Raw genomic sequence first — 17,001 nt, forward strand, 5'->3', positions numbered from 1 at the left:
GTCACCATTACAGTGAAAAAGTTTTTTCCTTAGATTCAGGAGTTTCCTGTGTCTCAGTTTGTGCTCATTGGCTCTTGTCCTATCAGTGGGCACCACTGAGAAGAGTCTGACCCTATCCTGTCAACACCCTCCCTTCAGATATTTATACACATTGATCAGATCCTGATCCCCTGAGCCTTTTCTTGTCCAGGCTGAGCAGTCCCAGCTCTCTCAGCCTTTCCTCATGTGAGAGATGCTCCAGTCCTTTAATCATCTTAGTGGCTCTTCACTGGACTCACTCCAGTCTGCATGTCTGTCTTGTATTGGGGGGGTTTGGAATTTATAATTTTTGATAAGCCTCCCCATCCCTGAGCCTTCTCCTTTCCAGACTGAACATTCCCAGATCTCTGTGCTGCTCACCATATGGTAGGTGCCTCAGTACCTCTGGATGTTTTTGTAGCCCTTTGCTGGGCATGCTCCAGTAGTTCCATGTCTCTCTTGTACTGAGGACCCCAGCACTGAAGGCAGTGATTCAAGTCGGGCCATACTGGGGCTGAGTACAGGTGGAGAGGATCACCTTCTTGTACCCGCTGGCAAACCCCCAGATACCATTGGCCTTCGTGGCCACAACGACACAGTGCTGGCTCGTGCCCCACTTGTCGTCCGCCAGCACTCCCAGGTCCTTCTCTGCAGAGCTGCTCTCCAGCAGGTCAGCCCCCAGCCTGGCCTGCTGCAGGGCGTCATTGCTGCCGGAAACAGGTGCCGGACCGTGCACTTGCCTTTGCGGAACTTCAGGAGGTTCCTCTCCGCCCATCTTTCCCATCTGTTGAGGTCCCTCGGAATGGCAGCACAGCCTTCTGGTGTGTCAGCCACACCTCCCAGCTTTGCATCCTCAGCAAACTTGCTGAGGGTGCACGCTGTCCCCTCATCCAGGTCATTGATGAATACATTGAACAAGACTGGCCCCAGGACTGACCCCTGGGGGACACCGCTAGCTACAGGCCTCCAACTAGACTCTGCGCCGCTGATCACAACCCTCTGAGCTCTGCCATTCACGCCAGTTCTCATCCCACCTCACTCTTCTGTTCATCCAGCCCGCGCTTCCTCAGCTTGCCTACGAGCATAGTACGGGAGATAGTGTTGAGAGCCTTGCTGAAGCCAAGGCAGACCCCATCCGCTGCTCTGTCCTCATCCACCCAGCCAGTCATGCCATCAGGGAAGGCAATCAAGTTGGTTAAGCAGGATTTCGCTTTGGTCAATCCATGCTGCCTGCTCCTGATCACCTTCTTGTCCTTCATGCGCTTGGAAATGGTATCCGGCATGAGCTGCTGCATCACCTTCCCGGGGATCGAGGTGAGGCTGGCCTGTAGTTCCCTGGGTCCTCCTCCTTGCCCTTGTTGAAGACTGGAGGGACATTTGCTTTCTTCCAGTCCTCAGGCATCTCTCCTGTTCATCCATGTAGGACTTCTGCTCCCTTTATTTGACTCATTGTTCATTGGGATGGAACTTCATGGAATTTGTATGGAATTCATACAAATTAGGATTGTATAGGAAGCACAAAGGCAGCCTTGCCATCCAGCCCTCTCTCTTGGGTGTCAGTTATCCCCTGTCAGTTACAGTATCCCCCTATTTGAACTACAGAGGAGTTCTAAATCTTAAAAGATATCGTATCCGAGTAGGTAGGAAAATCCTTTGCTATTTGTCTGCAGACCAGCCCATCTCTGTTGACAATATGTTAACTCAAACAATTTGAATAAACTTCTGAAGAACAATCTCAAACTGAAGAGCTAGCTTAGCCTATGTTTATATAAACCCCATTACCCAGCGAAACAGTAGCCCTTTCTATGCAATCTCATCTAACTGTATAAAAATGTTTATATCCCATTATCAAAAGTATTCATTCAAAGACAGATAATGCATACATATCCTGTGTATGTGCTATTTTCTTTTAATGCAATCTTGATGAACAACTTCAAACAAATTGCAGCTGCTTGCTGCAGCTGCCTTTACTTTAAAAGGCTGAAAAGAATTCATTCAATGCCATCTACTAGGTTTATATATTTTAGATATATCTGATGACAAGTTATTTGGAAATTTTTGCTTCTGAGAAAAAGAGAGAACAAGAAAGAATGATTCCCAAGGAAAGAATCTTGTATTGACTTATGTGAACACAAAACTATTATTTTGGTAAGTCTGCAGCTCAGGCTTACTAATTATAACTACACTTCCACCAGGATTTTCTGAATTATAACATGCTATCTTTTTTGAATGAATGACTGACTTAAGATAGAATATGAAACATGCCCTGAAGAAGTGTAGATTATCTACCTGTCTGAATGAATATGCTTGAAATTTCTCTAAAGATACTTAAGAATCTACAGAGTGCTAAAAGCTTCAGTCAGACAGGCGCACTTAACAGCAAGAATATCTCCTCAAAAAGCTGTAGATGCAAATGACAGTGCTTCTTTTCTGAACATTTTCTCTTGAGAGTTTTGCATTCTAAATAAAATTCACTCTTTTGTGAAGGATACGCCTTTGTAAAGTTTGGATATTTTTACCGGAAAGAAAATGTTATCTGCCCCTTTAGTCACAGAAAGAGGCCGAGATGGTGATTCATTCCTTGGTACATAATGCTGATGGTCATTAGGAAGACCTGGTACTCCCTTGAGATGTGTGTTTTCATCTAGCTCCCTCTTCAATCAAAGAAGATCAGAGCTCCCTACAGAGATATAGTGTTTTCACATGAAGATATCTTAGTGTCAAACTGATTTCCATTTCAGTGTGCTACTGCAGTCATGCAGACTGATCGCACCACTAGGTCTGCAAGATTGGTCTGTATCTCTAGTCTTGTGAAGTACAATACACACTGCCTGCACAGTAAGGGTAACGTTCTGAATAACACACAAGCTCCATATGTACCAGATCCTTCCCGTTAATCCCGTTAAAGTGCTAAAAAAAGGTACCATAATTTTTTAGTAAATGCTGAGTGCAAAAAAAGACTAGATGCCATTTCCTAGCTATACACAGGCAACTGACAAGTTTGGTGAAAGCTGTAATTTATATAAAAACATCCCCATTTTGAAATCTTTAATCATAATTTTACCATCTTATGAATAATTGTGTCTGTAGCTGTGAGCAGGGAGTGCATCCTGGTTACTGGAACCAGATGTACCCCATTGCCCCATCCTGGTTCTGGGAGAAGGAATTTTCCACCACAGCTATGCGTTGTCTGGCCAAGTACCTGACCTGCCTAAGAGGATCTGGAGCATACTGCAGAGCAACCCAGTCCCTCAGAGTAGTCATATCTAGTATGAATTAGCAGAAGAAAATCGGAAGATGCATATATTTAGTACAGCCATAGGCAACATTTTTGCTGGAATTTCTATGACCCCTGCATGATTCATCCCACTGAACCATATCCCAGGTGTGATACAGTGGTTTTAGGGATGCTTTACCAGAGATGCAATTTCCAGTATTGTAATGAAACAGCGATGCTTCTAATATACGTATATTAAGCAAATAGACCATTATTTTCTGAATTAAAATAAAGAACAATCTCCTTTGGAATACTGATTAAGCATTTGAGCTGTGCCAAATTGCAAGTGCTTAGGATGCAGGATAGCAAACTGCAAAGTCCACCATTAGCTTTTGAAATTTAATTTCCATATTAATATGAACCAAATCTTCAGAGATTTACAATTAAGATGTTTGTCAGCATCTCACTGCAAATGCTCCTTGTTCCTTTGAGCACAATAATTATTTGTCAATGGTGTGGCAATTGTAACAAATGATGCTTACAAATAATGGCCTTCTTGAATATTTATGGAAGAATAGAGAGAGCTGATTGTCTCTTTTATCATATTGTTTAGTCGTGTTTCTTAAATGTTCAGCCATGGTGGTTTTTATCTCCTGTGATGCATTTTTATAGGGATGTTAATATTTTTCAATCAAAACTAAACTCCTGATATTATGTTCCTCACAATTATGATATTATCCGCTATCATTAACTCCTATGGGCTTTGGAGTTGAAGCTATGGTAAATTTTATTCTGTGAAGAGTCAAGTACTCTAGAACCAATCTAGGAAGGCGAGTAGGTTAAAATGCTTTGATGGACTGGAGTCAGAGTGCTTAGCAATTTGAGGTTGTATCTTTGAATGCATGCTTGCCCTGGGAGTCAAGTCCTCTAGCCATTCAGATCAGCATCTGTTTAAATTGCCTCATCCCTTCTGGAGTGAAAGCACTATTTTATTTGAGTGCAAATCTAGTTATTGTGAAGCGGGAGATGGTGTTCAATCTGGACAAGGCTGGAGTATGCACTCAAAGCTGAGAGTGGGAAGCATTCCTGAGTGGGATTTTATATAGTCTGAAGGATGCTGCTTTTAGGGTCTGTTTTAAAATTAGCGGCTATCTTTCCGCTGTTTACAATAGCCTTAAAACTTCAGCCCAAATAATTATGCAAATATCTATGTTTCCAGTTTCCTTTTCAATCTCCTTTTGCTAGGGGGATGTATGGTAAAATAAGGTGTTAGTTTCATAATTTTACAGGTTTGAAAAGGATCTTTTTGAACATGTTTAAGCCCGTCTCTTATGTAAAGCACTCAAAGTGGATTCTTGCTCCCTCTCCAGTTTGTGGAAGTGGAAATACTTCTATGCTATGTAAGGCAGTGACAATATCAGACTCTTGAAAGCATGAGACCAAATAAGTCATGTGGCAAAGTAGCACTCAAAAATGATAGGGAAGAAATACCTCAAGTAGAAAATTTAAGTTTCTTGGACTGTGCAACTAAAGAAATAGGGAAATAATAAACTCTTGCTCTCAAAATAATCACAGTAACAATAGAAGACCTCTCAAACAAAAAACCCTTTCCTTTTTTTTTAGCTTTTTTTTCCTAAGACATATGTGTGATAGAAAGACTAAAAGAAAACACACCATACTATCAATTTTAAAGTTGTATCTCAGTAACACAATATAACTTTATTTTCCATATAATTTGGGTTCAAGTTTTAGTCAACTTATGCATTGTTTTTTGTTAGGACCAGCCTTTTGCTAAGAAAAATGGGACAAACATTTTCCTTTGAAAGTCCTATCAAGATATATTACAGTGAGCAATCATACACGGAAATAAACAAAAGGATCTAGGTCTCTGCTTTGACAGGGATGTGGCGGATCCACAGCATGTTTATCAAGCCACAGTTTCTGGTGCACTGTGCTGTACTGTCCCCAAAAGTAACCTCAGGTTGATGTTTGCCTTCATGTGCAATTCCACTGACATCCAGTAAAGAACAGAATCAGACAACAGGGCTGAACAGAGGTTTGCTCCTCTCTTCAATAGTCTCAATAAAAATCTAGCATCACTGAGAAATAACTTAGTTTCCATTCTACTCTGTTTCTATAACTAATTGCTATGACATCTAAAAACTGGACAAGATTTTTTCATTTAAGTAAAGAATAGTAAATAGGCTTTTCTAAATTGAAATTTCCTCTATGGAAATTCAAAAATCTGTAGCAGATTTTTTTTTTCTAATTGAAAATGAGGAAATAATTTGTTTTAGTTTAATGAATTAGGATCCATTCAAAATATTTTAGATCACTGAGCTCAAGTACAGTTTTCATTTGAGCTGTTCAGTATTTAGTCTATATACCAATGACGCCACAGTATTGTGTATAAATTGCTATTTGGGTTTGCTATGGCTCCAGACCTTCCTGTACCAGGTTATGACACTGCTAAATGTTTTATCTGATAAAGCCATGTGATGCATCACGAGAGAATGCAGACTAACCCATGAGGAAGAAAGCATAATTATGCAGTGATGTGGCCCCACAGGGATATTCAGCCGAGCACTGAACTCACTTAAAACAAGCAGGTCTGTCATTTCTAAATCATAAACTTTATGAACTTTCAGAACAGTCTGTCCTGTAGAACAGTTTGAGTAACTGCTCTGGGCTGACAAAAATGTCACAGTCTCAGGTCTTCCTAAGGGACTGTGCTCTGATTCTCGCCTGGCTGAACTATCAGTGGATGCTGTTGATACTTTTCCATCTATTCTTGACATTCGGGGTAGAAAATGGAAGTTAATGGATGATTACCTACAGATAAAAAGACTTACCTGAACTCTGCTTCTAGTTTCAATACAGAGACAATTCAAATTAAGACAGTTCACAAACTGAATCCTTCTTAAAAATGTAAATATGGAAGTCGTTTTCTTTTTTCTCTTTCTCTTTCTCTTTCTCTCTCTTTCTCTTTCTCTTTCTTTCTCTTTCTCTTTCTCTTTCTCTTTCTTTTTCTCTTTTTCCTAATGAGGCAATCCTTCAATTCTGTAGTAGGTCTCTGAGAATTTGCAATGCCAGATGAACTTAGCTTAAAAAAAAAGAAAAAAACTCTTGATTTTGGATCCTTTAATATAACATAACAGCTAATTCTTGATATTTTAGTGTTAGAGTAATGATACTTGGTTTTCTCTTCAATACTTCATGCAATTTTCAGCTACAATATTAAATACAATTTTTTTCTCATCATAGTACAACAAATTGAAGGAAATAATGCTTATGTATTTTACAGTTTTTTAATGTGTCATGATTTCTAAACAAGATCATGTTTTTAAAGTTTTTTTGTTTTCTTTCATTTTTTTCTGGATGGTGAAGATTCCTGATAGCTTGAAGGGCAACATTACTTTCTATGGCAATAGAAAATTCTATGGAATAGCAAATTCTATGGCAAACAAGAGAATCTCTGCTAGCACTGAATTATATATTGCTTTGAGTATGTTCATGTAAGTGCAGCACTTCTATCTTTGTATCATGCCTTTCTCTGCCAGAGCCATGTAAAAACACTTTTCTACAAATGATTTAATTCCAAGTGGTTTATGATGTTAGAACAGTCCCAGCCGAACGGCAGGGAAGAGCGCTCTTTTCCTGCAGTCATTTCAGTTGTAGGAAAAAAAAAAAAAAAAGGTCTCACTTCTGGAAATAGGAGCAAGGTCCTTCGGCAGAACAAGTTTTCCTGAAGCCATTCTCTTGACACTATCAGAGTTAGCAATAATTTCCAGGGTGAACATTTCAAGGGTATACTTCTGAATTTTAAAATATGCTTAGCTGTGTACAGACATGCAGAAATAATGAACTACACATTGCCCACCATATTTTTATATTTCTGATGCTCCTCAAACTACAACCAACTTTTGTGGTTGACAGGAAGTTATACTTAAAAATGGTTTATGAGTGTATCATTTGCATTAGATTTTTGAGGATATGTGAAATGAGTATATAGTTTGCTGTTGTAATGAGAAGATCTTATCAAATCTTATCAAATACAATAAAATAATTCTTCCGCAAAGGCTATATGTGCAATTTATGCAGGATCCAAATAAATCAGAGAAAAAAGAAGGTTACAACAACTTATGCCGTTATGTGATTTTGTCGGCAGTGATGTTAGCCATGACTCTCTACTTATCAAAATAATTTTTAACAAGGGAAATGATTGTTACTTGCAGGGTTGCACGCAGGTGCGCACACACGAACACACACATGCACGCACACATGCAGGCACACGCTTGCCTCTAACAAAGGAAATAGGGTACCTGGGACTGGCAGGGTTACCCTGCAGCCGTGCCAGCTGCTTCCCGGAGAGCCCTGCCCTGGGTAGGCCATGCGTCTCCCCCAGGGCACAGCGAGTTTGAAGGCCCCAGAGAATGAGTACAGGCTGGCTTGGGACATCGCTGAGCTCTGTTTTTGTGCTCTGTCAGAGACAAAAGCAGCGATGTTAGAAAGATCACTTCATTGGTGGTAAGGTGAGGAAGGAAAGGTGAAATGGGTTGCACAACCAGGTTTTTAGGCAATTGAAGGGAATTGGGTGACGAATACCTGAAGGCAGTCCATGGGGCCTCTTGGACCACGGAGGAGAGCCCTTCCCATTCGCAGGAACGTAGAGGCTGAAACACTGATTTTTTGCCAGCACTGAAAACAGTTGCTACCACAGCCTGACAAATATCCTCACATCACTCATGCTTCATTTTGACACTTTGGACAGGACTGAAATTCACTTTCATAAAGTTTGATTCAATGTGAGAGTCACATTTTAAAATGAATAGTAACAGAGGTAAAATATCCAGACATTTTATGTATTTCAAAAGATTTAACAATCAAGCTTTAAAACATCAGACATACCGCACATAACATTTTTGAGTGCTTCTTTTTCTTCAGTGCAAGACATAGTCTTATATATGTCCTCAGATTTAAATTCAGGACACATTTCTGCTAAAGTAACTTAGTGTTTCTATGAGATGATGAATGGATTGAAGTAACCCATCTCGACAGAGAAAGATATCATCTTAATAATCTGATATTTTATGTTCTTTGTTATAATTACTTTTGCCTCAGATTAATGAATTCCATTTACAGTAGCAAGCTAGCAAATGAAAACCATTCAGCACTAGTATGAAATATAATGGAAAGATGAGACTATCTGGTACGCAAGGCATAAATTGAAGTATTGAAGAGTCATTATTTACAGAAAAAAGAAATGATTTTTTCCATGGTGTAAATCTTGTTAAAAAGAATTCTCTTTCCCTTAGAAGAAATCAAATGCATTTACATTCTTGAAGACAATTACCAAAGCTACAGAGCTCAAAAAGTAAGCTTCCAATTTTCTTCTCAAATTACCCTCCTTGTTCCCACTTATATTTCTATTTTGTATGTTATGTCCTTCCTATGTTTCTGGTTGTCCCATCTGAAGTCTAATCATTAAAATGAAACTAAATATATATATGTATTTTTTAAACAACTTTCTGTTTCTGTGTGAGTCCTCACTTGTTTAGAAATGCAGGACCTCACCTCCTAAGGAATGCACATCTCTTTCAACCCCAGTCCCCTGGTCGCATCTGTTAGACATCCTCACGCAGCTGAGTGCTGCTTAATAAAGCCACTACACTAACGAGTGAAATGGAAGGGCTCCATAAGCTGGGAAGAAGCAGCGCTGAGGATCGAGGACACAGGGGCTCAGGGTCACTGTGCTGAAAGCAAAGGCATCAGCACGGGAATTAAATGCCTCAGGAAGCAGTGGCCGAGGAAGTCAGACATCTCCAGACTGAAAGGCAGCGAGTAACTCCATAGCAACCTGAGCCTGAGACAGGCAGGTCTCCGGTGAAGGGGAACCAGACAGCACCCTGGCTGTGATTCAGCAGGCTCTGAAGTGGAGCAGAAAATGACACAGAGAAATGAGCCTTCTGCTGGAAATATCAGGAGTCTGGGCTTTTTACCTGTTAGACCTGTTAGACTGGCCAGATTAAACCAGCAGTGGCCAGACTAGCAAAATTATGACCTACATGTGAATGCAAGGCCCTGAAATAACCTTCCAGCAAGCGGCCTCTAGCTTGGAATTTGAGAGGAAAGATCCTAGTGGAATATGGAGCCATGTCATGGGAAAGGCTACCAAAAAAAAAAAAAAATAATAATAATAATAACAAAACTACAGAAAGGAAAGGCTACGGAAGTTAACTTTGTAATTTAAGGGAGAGTGACAAATGACTTAAGGACAAAGTTTTGTTTATATAGGTAGCAAAACCTCTATAGAAACTGACATTTTAAGCTGGCATGGTTGGTTTTTTATCACGGCAATGAATGTAATATTCCCTGTTAGGTTAAAAGGAGACCAAGTCAGATGACATGCATAAAGCAAGTAATGACAGATGAGAGAGCAGCAGGGAGTTACCCTGTGGGCTTTATGAAACTATGTTTTCTCAGTAATATATACTCTAAGAACTATGAGAAAACTCTGCTCTGGCCAAATAGCTGATTATGCAGAAGAGAACACAATATTCATTAGGGTGTGGTGCGAGAAGGAGCATATGACTTTATGTCCCAGTGGTTAGTACACTCAGGTGAAAGAATAGGAATGTCTTTCGAGCAGCCTAGTACTGCTTTTGGGTTTAATCCATGACTGTTTAATGTAAAATACATGTAGTCCTGGGAACAGGAACCAAACAGGACCCTATCTGTTTTTTCTGCTGTTTGTGCTACTGAAAGCAATGATGTATAGGAGGTAAAACAAGGATGTGTACCATTCGTTTTCCGCTTTTCTTTAATGTGCCTCAGCTTGTCATCCGGGACTGACTGCATTATTTCTGGGATATTACAAACACTGTTTTTGTCAGCTTCTCTCTTTTCTGTGAAGTAGTGGTACAAAGAGGGGAAGATTTCATTTCAGCCTGCGCTGATTCTCTTGCTCCCTGTGCAGTTCCAATAGACCTTCCTGTTTCATTCTCATGAATGCTGTTTTCTGCACCTATAGAAAACCAAAATTAAAAACATAACAAAACCAAACCAAACCAAACCCCAAGATTCCTATAACTGGATGCTTAACTTGTTGTTGCTTTTTCTGCATAGACTTTTTATGACATTACATGTAAGCTGACATCTGACACTTCCTAGCTTCTTGACAGCAGAAGATGATGATAGATTTATGTATTTACTGTAAAATCTACAGTAAAGTGCTATTTCACTGGCATTTAAAGGAAAAGATATAGCATATAGCTACCTGTTAAAAGTGTAATTAACCATGAGTGAGGACAAACTCATAGTCAAGCAGGGGTGATTCACAGGGAGCTGATGAGTCGTGCACATTTTCTGACAAATTGGCCAGTAAGCAGACAATCATATCTGTCTTAAAAATCCTAGTACTGAGGTTTCATCAAAAGTAATATTATTACTTTTAAGTTTGACTACATAGAAGTCTCAGTTTTATACAAATTGTTCTTCTAGGCCCAGCTTGCCTCCGAAGGGGAGGAAGAAAAGAATCAAAGTTGAGAGGCTATAGCTGTTTAGATTATGAGTCTTGTTAGGTTTTTGTCATATCGGTAGGGCTGTCAGCAGTTAATCGATCAAGCCTGCTTAGGACTACTAAATGTATTTAAGTTTGTCAAGGGCATTGTAGCTTAGGATGGGTTCCCTTTTGTGTAGTCATAAACCTGCTGTTATCAACTTGCAGAATTTTGAAAGTCTCATCCTGTTTCATCATTATCTTAAATCCTCAGCTCTCAGCTCCATGTGACCACAAAAGCATTTGTTTAAAAAGTAGCATGAATTTCTCTCCTCATAGGACACGAGGAAAAAATTCTTTCTGTTTTGAAAAAGAACCCCAGACTATATTTTTTAAAGTCATGGTTTGGACCTGTTATATGTCTTTTAATTAAGATTTTCAGTCTAAAATTTTTAGTCTAAAAATCTCTTTAAACTGAGTATCTATTTTAGTATCAGCTACTGTATCTTTGACATGAACAAATGTTTCTGCTGTTAAATTGCAGTTAACAAGACCGATCAAAAGGAAGAAAGTTTGCATAATATGTTTTTCAAAATCTTTGCCACAGGAATTCATTGAGACAAACACTATAGCTATCTTTTAAGAAGGAGTGTATAACTAATAGCACTGCTATTCTTATGCCTAGGAAAGCTAAGATGATAATAAGGTAATCAGATTTCACGCTTGAGGGTGTTAGCTAATCGCCTGCAGAGGTTTGGCATTGCACAATTGGCTGAGTGCATCATCTTGTTTATTTTTATGCTTGTTCTGATACATCAGTTATTCACTGCCACTGTCAACAGCTTACTAGACAAGATGAACTAAATGGTTTGTTCTAGCATGATGAACTCTATGTCCTGTAATAAGTGTTATCATAAATACAGCAAGCCATCCATTTTAAGGCATCAATAAAATATACTTTATAGTGTAATGACTGATCAGTGGGTGTGTGTACTGCTGCCCTCCACTGGCTCACAGCCATGGCCAAGTGGGGTGGTGCCAGGTTTTGTGTTTCTGACTCTGACTCTACTGGAAAAGAGATGCTACCTTCACTGTTGGTGCTACCTGTGTACTACTGACCAGCACTCTCCATGCTCTAGTGCATGTCAAAGGAAGACAAGTAACAGCTTTTCACTTCCCTAGTCTAAAGAAGAAAAGGTAAACAAAAGCCACACAAGATAATCCGATCTTTTTGGCATAAGGATGAAAAAGACTCTTCTCTGACCATCTCATCGCTTAGCCTTAGCAGCATCTGGTGGAAAAACTTTTACTTCCTCAGCAACCGTTTCCTTTATGTGCCCTAAAACTGGGGACCCTAACATGGGGCAGGGAGGGAAGTGCTCTGTTCCCTGCTCTTTGAAATAGTCATCTTCTCAAATCTGAGGTGAGGGGGGAAAGTAAACAGAAATATGAAGGATTTGAGAATTAAAATTCGGAAATTAAAGGGCCAGAATTTCAAAAGAAAAATTTCTATTTAGAAAGGGATATGCAAGCTCCAAATAATTTTATGCAAACAATGAATGAAGAAATGAAGAAGGAGGGGAAGGCAACAATGACTGAGCCCCCAGCTTGTCACTACGGTGCTCTGTCGGTCTCCTGAAATACTGATATCCTGGTCATACCCAGGGGAGAATCTACTGGAGCAGCATATCTACTTTCTTGTTCATGCACTTGTTCTTGTTGGAGTGTCTTTTAGACAAGCTGAACATATAAGTGAATGTCTCCTCCCAGCATGGAGCTGGGATGGAATCAGGGCACATTTGGGGCCCAAGGCACTTGGAGCCTGGGACTGTGAAGAACAGCACAGATTGTGCTTGCCCCATAGGGGATGCCCAGTGAGCAGAACCTCAAACAGCTTATGGAGCATGTTGTAAAGCCAAAAAGGATGGCTATGGTCCAGTTTAGCTCTCCCTAAGCTATAATACCTAACTCCTTTAGTAATCCCATGTAATCATAGAATCACAGAATCACAGAATGGTTTAGGTTGGAAGGGACCTCTGGGGGTCATCTAGTCCAACCTCCCTGCTCAAGCAGGGTCCTCTAGAGCATATTGCCCAGGATCACGTCCAGACGGGTTCTGAATATCTCCAGCGAAGGAGACTCCACTACCTCTCTGGGCAACCTGTGCCAGTGCTCTGTCACCCTCACAGTGAAGAAGTTTTTTCTCAGGTTCAGATGGAACTTCCTGTGGTTCAGTTTCTGCCCGTTGCCTCTTGTCCTGTTTCTGGGCACCACGGAGAAGAGATTGGCCTCATCCTCTTGACACTCCCCCTTCAGATACTTGTACACGTTGATGAGATCACTTCTCAATCTTCTCTTCTCCAGGCTAAACAGACCCAGCTCTCGCCTTTCTTCATAGGAGAGATGCTCCAGTCCCCTCACCATCTTTGTAGCCCTCCGCTGGACTCTCTCCAGTAGTACCATGTCTCTCTTGTACTGGGGAGCACAGAACTGGACACAGTACTCCAGGTGAGGCCTCCCCAGGGCTGAGAAGAGGGGAAGGATCACTTCCCTCCACCTACTGGCAATGCTCTGCCTAATGCAGCCCGGGAGACCATTGGCCTTCGTGGCCACAGCGACACAGTGCTGGCTCGTGCCCCACTTGTCGTCCGCCAGCACTCCCAGGTCCTTCTCTGCAGAGCTGCTCTCCAGCAGGTCAGCCCCCAGCCTGGCCTGCTGCAGGGCGTCATTGCTGCCAGAAACAGGTGCCGGACCGTGCACTTGCCTTTGCTGAACTTCAGGAGGTTCCTCTCCGCCCATCTTTCCCATCTGTTGAGGTCCCTCGGAATGGCAGCACAGCCTTCTGGTGTGTCAGCCACACCTCCCAGCTTTGCATCCTCAGCAAACTTGCTGAGGGTGCACGCTGTCCCCTCATCCAGGTCATTGATGAATACATTGAACAAGACTGGCCCCAGGACTGACCCCTGGGGGACACCGCTAGCCACAGGCCTCCAACTAGACTCTGCGCCGCTGATCACAACCCTCTGAGCTCTGCCATTCATGCCAGTTCTCAACCCACCTCACCCTCCACTCATCTAACCCACGCTTCCTGGGTTTACCTATGAGGATGTGATGGGAGACAGTATCAAAAGCCTTGCTGAAGTCCAGGTAGACAACATCTGCCCTTATCTACCCAGCCAGTTATTCCATCATAGGAGGCTATCTGATTGGTCAGTTACTACACCTTAGTATATTAATCCTTCAAACTCAAAATCCTTCAAATGTTAAAATTTGCCCTTATCAGGCATTTTCAATGGAGGCTGAGTTTGACTTAACCTCTTTGGACTATGTCCTAATCCTATTTCATGTATGTTATCTTTACTATCTAAATTAATATGTGATTTTCTTTTTGCTATGTCCTGCTGACAGATTTTATACATTCTAAGGTACATTTAGGAATTACACAGACAAAAAATAATTGACAGTGCATTTTATTATAGTCTTTCATACTTAACTTGTAGCTTGCCAATTACATTTCAATAGGTGATAGGTACTGCACTCTTTTAATGCACTCTTTTAACAATGTCCATAAACATTTTATTGATTTAATTGTATTCCAATTCATTAAACAAAATGGTTCTCAATTATCATTAGATAATGAGCAGAACACTATGCAAACAGGAACCCAACTGGCTACAGAAAACGGAATGTTTTCTTTAACCTACCATTTGTTATTCATTACGTTTCATATGAAGAAAAATGGTGTTATTGATTTAATAATGTGATGGAAAGTCTGGAGAGACACAACAAGCTCCTGGAGTGCTGTGTATTGTCATCCTTGTCATTCCACAGATAGCTGTGGAAAAGTTCCTTCACAATGAGCTTCTCTCCTCTGGAAAACATTCATTTTGAATGTGATCTGTACCTAAATCTTTTTTCAGCTACTATTCACACAATATGCAATACGTATTTTCCTGCAATTTAAGACAATTTAAGTGAGTTACAAAACCATAACTGAAGAAGCCATTTGAAAATATTATTCTGCTTTTCAATAGCCCTCCGTTATGCTAGAGTGACAGGTAAATTATCAAAATGAATACCCAAGAAAAGCACATGGAACTCAACAAAAGTGTTTTGACTAATATCCTCCGTTTTGTCTACTGTTTGGTGACAGAACATGGTTGACAATTTTTAAAGAAGTTGCATTTAAAAGTACTGACATTCCAGTCGGTCACCGCTCAGACCGGATCTGTATTGCACATAGAGTAGTATTGCAGATGTAAGTTTCCTGATGTAATATATATTTTAAGCAATATTCAGGTTGCTATACATACTTTTATTTTCCTCAGGCATATGAATTTGAAAGAGAAATATAATTAATAAATTAGATTGCCTGAGTTGCAAATTACTACACCTTAGTATATTAATGTTCACTTTACCATTTCATTACTGTTCTTTGACCCTAAGAAGATGATCAAAACACATCCCAATACAAGAGGAGACTCATCTAGTTTTAATAGTGGACTCCAAATCAAACATTTAGCATATTATAACAACAAAATAGTCTGTAAAGGATATTATTACTGTGGAACAAGCCTTCAGTTGGAATCAGAAAGCCACAAGTTCAAAGGAGAAAAGCCTTCAATGCTCAATCAACAGAGGCTTCAGGCACATCTCAGTAACACGCCGCATTCATGGACAGCCAGCCTAGGTTGAAGTTCATGCTGCCATTGATACTTGAAATAATTAGTTTAAAGTTAATTTGTGTTTATCTGCACAAATTCATTCAGATTATTGCTACAGTGGCAGCAAGTGCAAACCTGCCATCACCTTTGCCAAGCAGACACAACCCACTCCAACTCTAACAGCCCACTTCTCGCCAGCTGCAGTGTATGGAACAGCTTATTTAATAACACAACACAAAACAGCTGCTCTTGACTGCTTTTCTGCCGCAGGCACCATTTCTGATTGAAATTACTGGCACCTAAAAGTCCCTTTGTGGCCAGGTTTATCCCTTTGGAAATTCTACAGTGACTCAACCACGCTGCCACAACTCCACCTTCCTGTGAGACATGCTGAAGTGTTATGATGATTCAATACACCTAAACAGTTATGCAAAACTTCAAAAATCTTAAACTGTTGTATACTTGCCTAAAAATTAAGAATAGATAACTATCAGCACAATTCTACACAAGGACTTCTTAGCAAGTGTGAAGCTTCATCACAGAGACAGCAAAAACAGTTGATCCACCACAGATTTTCAACTGATTTTAGTCAAGACTAAACTAAACTGTTGTTGAAACAGGAGAAGAAGGCTGACAATAGTGATAGCCAGGAGAATCTATATGCAACTCTCCTTATAGTTTCATATACCTTTAGTGTTTTGTCCCTTGTTTTTTGCAATTTTTTAGAGCCTTTGTTCTTCTGAATGTAGTTGAAGTTAGTGGTGATTTGTTAACGGCTCTGATTGCTGACAGCTCAGGATAGCTGAGAAGCCTCATCCGGACTGCTCTTCTCTGAGCTACCCTTGCTCTTTCCTCTGTGTGTTCCAGTTTCAATTGCATCTTACCCAAAGTTTCTAAAAAGCCACCTCTCAGCTGTGACTTTGAATTTTACTCCCTCTGGTGTCTGGCAGAACTAAAATCTAGCAAATTTGGCATGTGATTCATGATATGTTTGCAAAACTAGTCCTTAAATATAGTTTTCTAAAATATCCATTCAGTTTCCTAATTTCATCTTTTGCCAACCCACCCTTGAGGCGCCTAAATCTGCACCATAACAGCATCTTGATTTTTTTTCCCTAAAAATGTGAAAAAGCCTCAGATTCCCATGTCTTTTCTCTTAAACTTTTACAACCAAAGCCTTCGAAGGATAGTGATTGTGATGGACTAGACAGACAGAATGCACAAGATAAGGAGATAGACCAATCAAGATGAAACACAGAAGTTTGCATACATTCACATAATTTACAAAATCTCTCATCTAGATTTGGATCCAAATTCTCCTTCTCAGTCCCTTTTTTCTCTCTTGACTTCAAAAGCTTCTTCTTAATTTCTGCTGTGATAACAATGCTCCACCTAGTGGAAATAACTTTTCAAACTGTTATAAGACTATATTATAAACTCAGAGAATGTATCTGTCATTGGCTAAACAGGCAAATTTCCCAGTGAAATGAAAGAAGAGCTAGAGTGACTAATGCAGAATGGGGCCAATTTAAAAATGCAAAAATAAAAAGAATGTTATTTTCAAATATAATAGTTAAAAAAAATACTAACCTCTTGGGGAGCTG

This window comes from Struthio camelus, chromosome 2 (genome assembly GCF_040807025.1).
Source record: "Struthio camelus isolate bStrCam1 chromosome 2, bStrCam1.hap1, whole genome shotgun sequence".
In the NCBI taxonomy this organism is placed as follows: domain Eukaryota; kingdom Metazoa; phylum Chordata; class Aves; order Struthioniformes; family Struthionidae; genus Struthio; species Struthio camelus.